The sequence below is a fragment of the Phyllopteryx taeniolatus genome, chromosome 4, assembly GCF_024500385.1.
Source record: "Phyllopteryx taeniolatus isolate TA_2022b chromosome 4, UOR_Ptae_1.2, whole genome shotgun sequence".
NCBI lineage: Eukaryota > Metazoa > Chordata > Actinopteri > Syngnathiformes > Syngnathidae > Phyllopteryx > Phyllopteryx taeniolatus.
Window position 1 is genome coordinate 29,525,897 of NC_084505.1, and position 12,159 is coordinate 29,538,055.

At 43.3% G+C, this 12,159-nt stretch overlaps 1 protein-coding gene across 3 annotated transcripts in view; it reads right to left on the reverse strand.

Annotated features, from left to right (window-relative positions):
* The window catches only part of grin2bb (glutamate receptor, ionotropic, N-methyl D-aspartate 2B, genome duplicate b), an 86,832-nt gene that overhangs the window by 51,052 nt on the left and 23,621 nt on the right, over window positions 1-12,159 (reverse strand). The window lies entirely within an intron of this gene.

Here is a 12,159-nt window from a genome sequence, read left to right on the forward strand (position 1 = left end):
ATGCAGCGATATGACATGACTCCTTCTTGTGACTGCTCCAGGGTCATAGTAGACGATATGTTGTGATCATTTTTTTGTTCTTGGCATTAAAAAAAACTGTTTACATTCGCAGAAACATTCGCTTCATTTCGCCTTCGCAACACTCGCTCCGCTTTATGTGCTGGTTTGCAGCTGCCTTGTTTTAAAAACGCAAAATCAGCCACCGCAACTCGTCTCAAGTTTGATCATTTACATTGCGCATACTAAATGCATCTATTTGCATACAGTCCTCCTGCAACACGCCTGTCAATTAAGTGCAGTTAGTAGACGCAATGTTGGTTGCGCCCAATTCGTAAATCACCTTCCACCTCAGTTTGTGGGCGCAAAAGTAGGACTTTTTAGCAAAGCAAGGACTTGTCCGCCCTCCTTTCTGGTCCTCTCTGCCATCTGTCATCCGTCTCTACGCACACCCGAGGTGAGAGGTGCACGCTGAAGTCAAGTGCAGCGTGCAATTTGAGACACGGGGTTCAAACCCTTGTCACGACGCGATTTTATTCCCTCGCACACGTCTGGACTGGGCTTGCGTCTCTTCTCTTCGCCTCCTCTTCCCTCGCGGCGCATCCCGCATGCGCTTCCAGGAATTCATCACCACCTGGGGGGTGAACATGTCTTTCTCTCAGCTCTCATTTGTTCGCTGACCCTGAATAACTCCATTCTCCGGTGGCTCCTGCATTTTTTTTTTTACCCTCCTTTCCCTCACACACTCATCTCCTCTGGGCTGCACACGTGCGACATAAAAACAAATGAAAAGGATAAAATCAGATTGGCCGGATAAGTGTGGCAGCATGGTTACTGATACAGGAGCGCAAAAATCAATCATCCTTTTCATCTGCAGTCTCGATCCCACCTCGCCACGTGCGTCGCACCCTCACCCCTCCATCCGGTCTTCAATTTTCCCGCTCATCACTCCGCAGGATCCTTTTTTTTTTTTTTTGAGTGTCATTCAGCGTCCCCTTCCAGTACCAACACTGCTTTTGTGGAAAAAGCACCCCGGACCTCTCCCCACATTTTTTATGTTCATGGAAAGCACAGATGCATCACCAGTCTTTTTCCACATTTTTTATTTTTTGGGGGGGGGGGGGGGTGCACATCTTCCTCAAGTGGTTGTGACTGACAGCAGCCGGCCTGTCAAAGAGGCGCGAGTCAAGATGGCGAAAAGTGAAGGAGGGACAGACAGGACGGTGTGAGGGGGAGATAGGAGGAGACGTTTCTAATTCAAAGAGACGTGCAGTGTTTCCGTGGCAACTCGGCTCCCATGGAAACGGCCGTGCTAAAGACGCCATTAGTGTGTAGGAAAAAAAAACTATATATATACTTACACTCTGTTGCACCGAATATGTGCAGAAATATAGTTGCGCCGGAAGACCGCGTTGGCATTTGCAGACTTTGGCGGACTGACACACGAGCACAATTACAGTCGAGAACACACCTGAGGTCGACTCGGAGAGGTCAATTACGTGCTGCTTACGTGCTCGCTCACTGGGACTGTAGGTTGCTCTCTCTTGGGAAAACAAGTGACAAGCGTGCTTCTCATCACACGAGCTCATCAAATTTGGCTGCGGGGGCTGGGGGAGGGGCTCATTTCTTCACATATTTGCTCACCGACGACGACATCCTTCAGCCTGCCAGGCGACATCAACACGCGCACTCTTACGCTATTGAAATTGGCTAGCACAACCCAGGCACAACCAAGTGGGCCGTACGTAAAGTCCTGACTGTGTTTATTGGGGGCGGGGTTGGGGGCGGCTCATCAGGGACGAGTAATGACGACACAAGAGTGTTAACTTCCATTCATCGTCAGAAAGAAAAAAATATTCCTTAACATCATGGGAGCAGCTAGCCACACCTTGTGTAGCTTCAACCCACAAACCGTGTCCCCTGGCCACTTCGCGCTCCACGTTTTGCGGCTTCAGTGCTTCGCGGGTTTTTCCAAAATATTCATCAAAAATAAGCAAACAAAAAGAAAATACAGCCATATCGGCAGCCATGTTGCGGAAAGACGCGTTGTTTCATGTTGATGCGCGCGAGAGAAGGTTTCCCTGCATGCCAAACAAAAAGATGAGTTGACTCAGAGGCTTTGTACATGCCTGTACTGTACGGGTACTCATACAAGGCGCGTGATTGGTTTCCGGCGCGACATCGACCAATGAGAGCACAAATTTTTTTTTATTAGTTAAGCAAGCCCTTACAATGCCGCCGAAGCGCCGTGCCCCTGCGAAAGCTTCCTCCGGGGCGCCCAAGAGGGAGAAGAAGATGATGACCATCAGCGAAAAAGTGAAACTCCATGTTTTTCTCCAAGATCAAAACCCCAGCTACACCGTCAGCGCCTCCAGCAGAAGAGTCTCCGAGTCAAGTGAGAGCCTCTCCTCCGCCACCAATGCAAGCCTCTTCGCCTCTCTCAGAAAACAATGTTGAGGGATGTTAATTACTGTGTAATAAATGTTCATTACTGTATACGGTTTTATAATTAAAGATTTAAGTAAATACGTGCACCGTTGTCATCTTTGTCTCAAATATGTAAAGTATAAATACTGATTACATATTTTAAACTTTCTGGTAGCCACATACACATCCACGAAAATTCCTTGGGGTGTTTTGTGTATCATGCAATACAAATAGATTGTAGGTGTTGTACCCTCTGTCACTGATTGATTTTCCTCTGAAAATAAAATCCTAAACATTTCTTAATGTATTTTTTTCCACGTTGAAACGGCAAAGAATATAAGTCGTGTGAGCTGGCGCCTGTCGAGGAACAGGGCTTACGTTGATGCCGAGCAGGAGGCTGGGAAAAAAAAAAAAAAAAAGGGAGATTAGAGAGAAGAGCTAGTGCAGAGACAAAGATGTGGTGAAAAGATAGAGGAGGAGAAAATGAGCACGAACACAAACAGCGGAAAATCAAGGAAAGCGAGCAGGACAAAGGAGATGGCGGTGAAAAGCAATGAGTTATGCCGAAACGTGACTTTGCAGCTGCGGCGTCGCAGCACATCTCAAACTGCAACAAAATGAAAAAAAAATAAATAAATCACATTGCTCATCTGCATGACGAGGACGAAAATTTGCTATTACTGTGCTCTATATCGTGATCTTCATTTATAGGTTTTCACATTATACAGTGGTGCCTTGAGATATGAGTAACTATTCTACAAAAATGAATACTACATTTTCTTAGAGGATAAAGAATATATGCCTGTGAGTGTTGTTACATTATCTCTCTACACGTGTTGTTCTACTGTTTGTGTTCCAATATCCGTTGCTTAAAGGGTTGAAAACCACTAGTACCAGTGTTAACTGCTATCATGTCAATGGCATTTTCCATTATGTATATGTTAACAATAGCATTAAGCTAGCGAGGAGATTTTCTTCAAGCAATGATGTTTGCTTGTTTTAAATCACAACTTGTAATTCTCTTGTTTTGATGTTTAGTTTGACAGTAAACGCTAAGTGGGAGTGTATTGAAACAGCTTGAAGCCGTTTTTTTTTGGATGAAATGCTCACTGCTGCTTATGTTGAAGTGAGTTGAATTGAATTTACTGCCACCATGCTATATCTCTGTGTAACAGTATCTTAAGTTTGCATCAAAGAATCTGCGAAACGACCGCCCGGTTAACTTGTTAGTCAGGTCACTGGTATCTCAAGGCACCACTGCAACGGCAATTTCGAGTCGTGCAACGGTCCTTTAGTGTACTTCCACATTGTGCCGCAACATGCCGTAAGCACTGAGGTCTGCTGGGAGAGATGCAGCATAATTAACAGCAAGAAGAGGTAGAGAAGGTCCCCAACTAATCTCCGATAATAGTTGCTGCCATAGAGCAGATAGTATATATGCCAGTGTGTATTATTGTATTTTCTGTTTGTATGTCTTGCTGCTCCTTGCGTATTGAAATCGCAGTTGTTTGCAGGTGCCGTAACATTTATGCTAGTTTCGGTTAGCCTGTCAATGGTATTTGCATTATATGTTGGCATTGAGATAGTGGGCCTTCATTAGACACAATTAAATGGATTGGTTGAACATTTTGTTTCTCAAACATACAATGGGATTCAGGGTTTCACTGTATCTCTTTAGAACTATCTGGACTAGGGAGAGAGGACATTTTATAGCCGTGATGCTGCCTATAGAATAAATGAATTATCTTGATCCACGATTGAGTAAATTGCACTCACAATGATTGAACCCCCTTTTTAGTCACTGGCCTAAAAATTAAACAACACATTGGAGAAAATGTCTCCAAGATCTTCCAAGGCTTACGGATACATTATTATTCATAATAATAAAGAAAAAAATAATAATTGCAGATGCTGCCCAATCTGAATATAATTCTGACTTCCCAATGATTAAATGTTCCATGCATGCTTTTGTGGGGGAGGAGCAAGAATGAGGTCAGGGTTCACAGGAGGAAAGTGTGAGTGAGAAGTGCCACTCAATTGGTGTCACTGTCAGCATATAAAACGACGGGCGGGCAGCCAGCCAGCTCCATATGTCAGTCACACGCAGCAGCTGTCACAAACACATTTCACTTGCTGCGCGCCATCTCCGCAGACACACTAATATAGGCGCAACGGCAAGTTCGACATATACTTTCAATGCGTCAAAGGTCCATTTATCAAAGTCGGACGGGCTACGTGCGATAGATAATACTGTATTTTTCTAAACAAAATATCCTTTTCATTCAAAACAACAAAAACATGAACGGATATAAAATATCATTTCCATTTTGACATGCATCCAAATATATTGTGGAGTGAAACAAAAAAAAAAAAACATGACCCCTGTCGCGAATCCAAAAATATATCATGGGGGGGTTAGGATATTTTTCTTTTTACATAAACACAAAGAACCATAATAAAGAAGGAAATACGTGCGTGTTTGCGTGATTTTCTAAGCGAGAACGCATCACCAAATACAATTTGGTAAGTGAACCCAAACATGCAATAAATAAAGAGTATCCTTAGAAATGATATCTATGAAGAATGCTGTTAAGTTAAAACATTTAAAACAAAATGCGAATTTTCAAAATGGGATGATGGGTTCCGGAGAATTGAGTTTATTTGTGTCTGAAAAAGACTCTTGTGAATGCTTTTGTGTGATATCGCCTATAGAAAAGTAAAACAGTGTAACTTCAACGTTTCGTCTGCTACTCAGGGAATGCCTTGTCCGATTGGCTCACAAGTTTGACAAATATCCACCAATAAGTTCGTACGTGGAAAAATTCCAAGGGCTTCGTCAAAATTACCGTGACGTTTCAAACGTCAAACTAACCCCTACAAATCATCAGAATCAGAAGCCAAGTATGTCCAAAAAAAAACACACAAGGGATTTGTCTCCGGTAGTTGGAGCCGCTCGAGTACGACAACAGACAGCCATTTGACCAAAAAATACTTTTAAGACAAAAACATAAAACACAGTCCGCAGAGTCACCGAGCAATGAAAGGTTACCGGTAATGCCGTTTTTGTTGCTGTTGTTGTTTTTGACAATTGTGCAAATGATGCAGAGTGCTCTAGCAATTTAGAGCAGTTTGAAATGACTAATAGAGCGATAATCTGGTACAGTGACAAGTGTGTAAATGGGGCAGATACTTCTCAAGCACGAGTGGCCTTTGTCTGCACGTTCTCCTTCCTCACGAGTCCCAACAAGCGATGAATGAAAGCAATTGGCCGTACTCGCACCAGCGGCCCCCTCTTCAATGCATTTACAGCTAACTTGACCTTTCAGGCCATTTGGGATTAGATACCCAAAGCCGGCTTTCTGCCCACTTAACGGCCTCTCAGCCTGATGCAAAAGCATGAAAACCAGCACATTATGAGACTTTTTTTTTTTTTTTTTTTACACCCACTAGCATCTCTTATCTTTATATCTTTTATCTGACACTTTCTTTTTATCCTCTGTATTCCCAAACCTCAAAAGAGCACCATGTGATGACATTTGTGACCAGTATACAGTCGTTCCACAGTTAACGTTCAACCCCTGAATACTTCAAGTTGAAGCCCTTGCGGGACCCTTGTGGCGATACCACTGAGACCTTGAGGGCGGCGACAAGTATAAATGGGACTAAATTGCACAAATAAATTGCACGCCTCAAAGCTCTGACATGAGAAACATTATTATCACTTTACAGCCTCCAAGTTTCCATGTACTTCCATTATACAAGACTGTAATGGAAATTTACCAGAGCAGGCAGAGAGCTACCTGTGATCAGATGATAAACTCTTGGCCAGCAGCAGCTCTTTCCCCAAGGTTATTTCCAATGTCCTGTTCCAAGTAACTGAAAACAATTGTTTTTGATCACAAGGTGGCTCATGTTTAGTATACAGGGGGTCGGGGGGGTCCTCGGTTTATGAAAGAGTTTCGTCCCCACGTGAGCCAAATTTGTACGGAACAGGCTGTATCTAGTCTATCGGTCACCGAATGCAGCAGTAAAGCAACAGTCGCCAAAATGTAAGCTGCATGTCAGATGGCATAACAGTTTCCACTGGCAATATGTCTGAAAAATAACCTCGTCGTTAAATGTGTGACAACCTGGGCTTGGGTCATGGGTCAAAACGGCATCAAAAGCTTGAACTTTTCAAAGAGCAGGGGATTGCAGCTTCAGTCAACAACGTGGTGTGGCGCTTTGTTCACCGTCAACTCGATTAGAAGTTTCAATGAGTTTCCCATGTCACCGAAGTGTGCGCAGTCAAGGAATGAAATCAAGTTGTAACCCAAGGGCCACTGTCGTGTTTTGATCTTCTTTGGCGGGTTGGTTTGTGAGGAGAGTTTGTTAGGATTATGCAAAAAAAAAAAAAAAAAAGATTTCCATGAAACTTTATGGATGGGTCGCACAGGTGCCGAGCACGAACCGATTACAGTTTTGGGCACAAGTGAGTCAGCTGAGGGCGCTTGTATTGCCTTGAACGTGACGATTTTCAATCAAACAAGTCAGACGTGTATGTTTAGGAATGTTCAACCTAATCGCAAATCTTGCTATGACAAAATGATTGCTGAGAGGAAGGTAATTAAGACGAGAAAGCTCGATTGTTTTTGCTCATCTAGGTGAAGGCCTGTTCGGAGAAGCTGTGACAAGAGCTCAATATCAAAATGTAGTTTATCGTGAATGCTCTGCAATGAAATCCTCTAAAAGCCAAGGAAGGTCGCTGCGCTGATTCTTTTCTCGGAAGCCAGATTGTCCCCTTTGCCGCTTTGTTATTTAGAAGAGATTTTGCTCAGACGACGGGAAGGAGCCACAAGCTTGACTGACAAGCCTCATAAGTCAGCCGGCCGCGAAAGGTCTTTCCTCAGACCATAAACGATATTCATCGTGTGCGACGAGGGTCAGTAATCGATATGCCGGTTTTGTCTCCAGCTAATTGGGAATCAAAAGTGATCAAGCTGACCACCGTCATTTTTCTGTCTCAAAAGCTTGACATCGCTCCCACATGCAGCCGACTAAATAAGATTAGCTGGGTAATTAGGATTCATGTGCTGCAATGTTAAAAGGCCAGGCGAAGGCACGAGGGGGGGGAAAAAAAACAAACAAAACAAAAAATAGCAGGTCTGTGCTGTAACCGGGTGCAATGCCGCCACGTCGTCTGTGATCTCCCAAATTAGTCAAGCAGACCACGCGCGGCACGCCCGCTGACGACTTGGACTCATAATGCGCTGAGAAAGGCAAGGGAGGCGCACACATTTTTTTTGTGTACCTAACGAGTTGGCACAGAAATATGTGGAAGGGTGGAGGTCAGGGATCATGATGGCGCGCAGTTGAACTGTTTCAGAAAAGCGATGAAGACAACGAAATAGAAAGAACAGATTTGTTTCTTGTGTTTTTAGTGTCTCTGGGCTGTCCCGGGAGCTCCCGGCCATACTCCCTTCTGTCTTTCTCAAAGGAAACAGCACCAGTGTGAAATATTTAAATGCACAAAGCGACAAATTAAAAAGTGACTGTAGGTAGACGTTTCTGTTTGGGTTGTTTTGGGGACAGGGGGGCAAAAAGGATGAGAGCGAGAGAGAATAATTGATTGATAAATTGCCGCGAGCCTCATCTGTGACATAAATCCTTCTTCGTCCTCATTCGTCATAAAGTTTAATAGCGTTGTATAATTTCTATGTCTTTAAACTTGTATGACAACAACATTGTACTTTAGAAAAACTTGCACGTGTTACAGAAGCATGCGCATTAATATCGTGGTCGTGCTCGTGTGTGTACCTTGGCCACCAGGGAGCAGTATAATTCCGACGTACGTAATACACCAAGAACATTTTTACTATTAATTGACTCAGTAAGATGAAAGTATATTAGTCGTTATTTGCTGAGGATAAAGAATATACGCATGTGAGTATTTTTCGATCGACCGTCCACATGTGTTGCTGCACGGTTTGTGTCCTCATATCGGCATCTCACAAAAACTTAAAAAAAAAAAAAAAAAAAGTCGGGTTACAGGGAAGCCGAGTTGCTACTGTATTTCCTGTGGAGAAAAACCTGTTCGGAAGTCGAGGTTGCAGATTGCATCACACCTTGAAGGCCCCGCCAACGCATTTGATTCGAAACGTAGCGTCGCACTTAAGTTTAACCGGAGTGTCGACGTACGATCTAAGAGAGCGGGTTTATTATAAATCTTTGAAAGGAAATTAGACACACGAGAAGAAAAAATTATGCTGTGATGATGCCGCACACTTGACATATTTGCCTCTCCAGTGTACTACTGAGAGAGAGAATCCCCTCAGGCCTTTGTTGATGAAAGATGTCAAAGTTACTGTGAGCGCGCTTTATTTTTTTTTCTTGCTTTGACAGAACAATATTCAGATGCCTGTACAAACAGTTATCAAGCAAAAAAAAAAAAACACTGCCTCATTTGCTTACAGATGTTTACAGAGTGACAGCACGCAAATCCATACAGACAATACTAGATGACCAATTAAAATGATTAATCGAATGCTTTGATAAACAATAGTTAATTCTAATGAAAACAGATGCAAAAGTGCTCCGTTACTCCTACATGCAACCGCATCAATTCTTTTGTTCTGATTGATGGTGCGTCTTTGTCGCGACGACAGCTCCCAAATGAAAGGGACGGAGGCATCTCGGCGACAAACATCTCCTGCGCGACACAAGCCGTCTGCCGACAATGAGGATTCGGTTTCTTGTCTGAATGCTACACAAGACAACTGATCTTCTTTTAGCGCAATATGCACGTGAGCATTACTCCTGTTAATGGACTAGCCAGGACACTGCTGGTTGGACGTTAGCGCACTGGTGTCAAACTCAAGGTCCAAGGGGCAGGTCTGGCCCACCAGGTCATTTCTTTTTTTTTTTTTTTAAGTAGCTCACCACAGCAAAATAAAATCTGTCTACTGTTTGTAGAAAATCTGGGAAAAAAAAATCTAAATTTTCTCCAAGCATTTTTATCAAATCATTTCTTAGAAGAAATAAAATGATGAGGTGATTCTACATTTATGATTTTCACAGTCATAATGCCTCCTGTGGAAAATCATAACTACGACTACGCTAGCATCAGTACTAACGTCAGTTTACTATTAGTTAGCAGACTACCAGATGCTACGTACGGATCAGGGCTGCACGATATGGCCCAGCAGCAAGTACCTGCATTGCTGCACCTGCCAGACATTACAAATGTTTCAGTCGAGACGTTTTCGACAGAATAGTTGGGATTGGGACAATAATTACTTGACCATTTAGAATTCTCTCGATTGGGAGGAATTGATCTGTGAGTAATCGTCTTCAAGCAATCGAGCGAAATGGAGAGCACTGGCAGAGGCGCTGCCGGTTTGCTGTTGGAAGAAACACGATGTGAGCTACGTGAAGTTGGGCTACATCCACAAGCCCAAAACCTATTATGATCAATACTGGCGAGGAAACACAGGCAGGCATGCAGAACATTCACAGAGATTCTCACACCCCAGTTAACTATTGACGTATAATAATCACAAATGATTTTGTTGTATACACTATGTTTAAAAGAGCATTTGGAATGGAAAAACAGTAATTCCCTGAATTACATGATATGTGTGTAGCAAAAGAGGATTTTACTTTAAACGCTTTAAACGCAGCCTTTCATTTAGTTGGACAAATCTCATGGCAGCGACGAGGCTGATTGACTCCACCTTTTCTATCGACCACCTGACAGACACTTTCTCACCCCGCGAGAGATTAGCCTTTAACATGCAGCAACTGTAAGCCCTCCGGCATAATTAAAAGTAACAGCCGGCCTTGTTGGATGGAGGAGTGAAACAATGCGAGCAAAATGAAACGCAGCGAAAGAAACTGTGAGCAAAAAGCGGTTTTGTAGGAGACCATTTTTCAGGATTTTATGCATTTTTTGACGACACTTTATGTGCACCGAAAAGCACGGCTATAATCTCTCCAAACACAGGCAAAAGGCTATTATCATTCAACAGCAGCAATGAACACACACACAAAACAGAGGCAAGGAACACAGCTTATGCGCCCACAATAGATTTGGAAGACCTCATTAGTCTCCAGAGCTGGAGTCGAGCGCGGTCCCGGGCCGACGCCGTCGCCACGTTCTGCCAATAGCGAGGCAACGTAGCGGCTGAATGAATGGCTAAATGGAAATGTGCAAATTGTTCAGTGCAGATTGGACATACCTGCATCTGTCAATGACGCACTTGCTCATTATAAATCAGCTGCCGGAGGAAAATAAAGCCAGTCGCCGTATTGTTTGCACGGCCTTGCCATCTCTACAGAGAATGTGGAGCCCCCCGTGTGAGAAAACGCCTTTTAAAGGCTGCAAAAAGCACGCGCGTGCAGTCAATGTTTTTAAATGGAAATCAAATTGCTGAGATATTGATGTATGCACTGGCTAGTTCCACATAGAAGCTGGGTGAAAAATGACTCAAGGAGAATGTAGAGGCAAATAATGAGTAAGAGGGAATATCGGTGGCCTGATGAGGAAAGAAAAGTATTATGCATTATTAACAGCCGTACAAGTGTAAAAAGGAGCGCTTCGCCTCATTAGTATCGCAGGTGAGCTGGAGCCAATCCCATCTGATTTGGAGCAAGCGGCGGAGTACGCCCTGGACTGGTCGCCAGCCAATCACAGGGCACATATACTGTGCCTGTAAAACAGCGGGTTCCAAAGAGGGCAAAAAAGAAAAAAGAAAGAGAAAAAAAGAAAAGCACTCCAGATGAACTTTGATAACAAATAAGACGTTGGAATAATTTGATGCGCTCTACTTTCGATTTAGTGCAACTCGTGAAGTGTATATTGACAGTGGATGAATTCCAAAATGGCCGATTTTTAGAGCCGTTCAAAGTTTCAATGTGGCAAAACACATTTGGTCTCACTGTGTTTTTATGAGGCGAAGAAGAGCTTTCTATCACAGCGGCCTATTTTTTTACAATAATCATATTCCAAGGAATCTGTTTTGATACGTTTTGATGTATTCATTCATCTGATCAAAGTTTTATGCCCTCCAAGGATCAAGCTGCTGCTTCTATTTCTTACTTTGACTTTTCCCCTCTCCGCGGGGCTTTTGTCAGACCAAGAAATAACGTTTCCTTTCTCCTTGCCCCATAACCGCTTTTATACAGTAAGCCAAAAGAAATGTATCGGAAAGTGGTTGCCATGCCAACCCTGTTCACCACATTCATCCGGTATTCCGTCGGCGTGCGTGTGTGTAAGAAAGCGTACAAGGCTGAAAAAAGGCAAAGTCGACGGTAATCACAGGGGGGGATAAACTGTCATCTGTTGCAAGGGAAAAAGACCCCCCACCACCATCCCCTCTCGGAAACACACACTCATTTAGCACATCCCATTATAATACTAAAATCATTTTGCCAGTCAGGCTGATTTGAAATCTTGCAATACAACTTGTGAAACGTCCCATTAGTTCACATTAATATGAAAGTGGAGTCATTGGATGGAATTCTTTGGTCTCATTAGGATGCGGATTGAAGCCGCAATCAGCTCATCTACTGTATAGGAAGTAAACACCATTTAAATGCGTCATGCTGATTATTGTCATGACGGTGGTGCCTCGCCACTTCGCGCTTCACGGCTTCAGTGCTTCGCGGTGGTTTTTTTCAAAATACGGATTCATCAAAAAATAAAAATAAATAAAATAATAATTCCTCAAAAACGAGGGATCGCTGTATTATTTTGAC